The sequence below is a fragment of the Terrapene carolina genome, unplaced genomic scaffold (genome assembly GCF_002925995.2).
Source record: "Terrapene carolina triunguis isolate 2854851 unplaced genomic scaffold, T_m_triunguis-2.0 Scaffold422, whole genome shotgun sequence".
In the NCBI taxonomy this organism is placed as follows: domain Eukaryota; kingdom Metazoa; phylum Chordata; order Testudines; family Emydidae; genus Terrapene; species Terrapene triunguis.
In genome coordinates, this window is record NW_020664773.1 from 565,934 (window position 1) to 566,985 (window position 1,052).

Consider the following 1,052-nt stretch of genomic DNA (forward strand, 5'->3'; position numbering starts at 1 on the left):
ACCCCCCCAGCGCTGCCGAAACACCCACCTGCCCCGCGGAAACAAACCCTCCTTCCCCAGCGCCACCCCTCCGAAACAGCAGTATTGAACCTCGGTAATTTGTTATAGCAGGCCCCTAAGGTAATATAATTAAGGTAAAAGAAAAATGTCTTTTTGCTAGAAGTAGAATAAGATCTTCCCCCCACTTTGTAATCAATTGCCATGTTGAATGAATGAGGTGTGAATGAGGAAGGCGTGGAAGGCAGGCACCTCCAGACAGCTGCAACCCTTGGAGAGGGCAGGGCCGGCTCTAGGATTTTTGCCGCCCCAAGCAAAAAAATTTTTGGCCGGCCCCCCTTTTTTTTCATGCCCCTCTGCCCCTGGCCCCGCCCCAACTCCACCCCTTCTGAACCCCTTCCCCAAATCCCCAGCCCCGCCTCCTCCCCTGGCGTGCCGCATTTCCCCCCCACCATTGCTTCCTGCGGGCCCCCCGTGACCTCCTGCCCTAGCTCACCTCCGCTCCGCCTGCTCCCCCGGGTGTGCTGCCACTCAGGCGAGGGAGGGCGGAGAAGCGGAGCAGCGGTGCGTTCAGGGGAGTAGGCAGAGCGGAGGTGAGCTAGGGGTGGGGGGCGCAGGAAGTAACGGGGGGGGTAGAGGAACCACTCCCCGCTCCAGCTCACCGCCGCCGCCTCCCCCGAGTGCCCGCCGCTTGACTTGTCCTCCCTCCCAGCCTTGCTGCGCGAAATAGCGGTTTTGCGCGCAGCAAGCCTGGGAGGGAGGGGGGAGAAGCGGAGCGGCGGCGCATGCAGGCGGAGCAGAGGTGAGCTAGGGTGGGGGGGCGCAGGAAGTAACGGGGGGTAGAGGAACCACTCCCCGCTCCAGCTCACCTCCGCTCGACCACCGCCGCCTCCCCCGAGTGCCCGCTGCTTGGCTTCTCCTCCCTCCCAGCCTTGCTTCGTGAAACAGCTGTTTCGCGCACGGCAAGCCTAGGAGGGAGGGGGAGAAGCAGAGTGGCGGCGGCGTGCTCAGGGGAGCAGGCGGAGGCGAGCTGGGGCGGCAGAGGCACTTTTTCC

General features: G+C 63.5%; 1 protein-coding gene across 2 annotated transcripts in view; it reads left to right on the forward strand.

Moving 5' to 3' along the window:
• Window positions 1-1,052, forward strand: part of ARHGEF39 (Rho guanine nucleotide exchange factor 39) — a 75,628-nt gene that overhangs the window by 55,155 nt on the left and 19,421 nt on the right. The gene's annotated exons all lie outside the window — the stretch shown is intronic.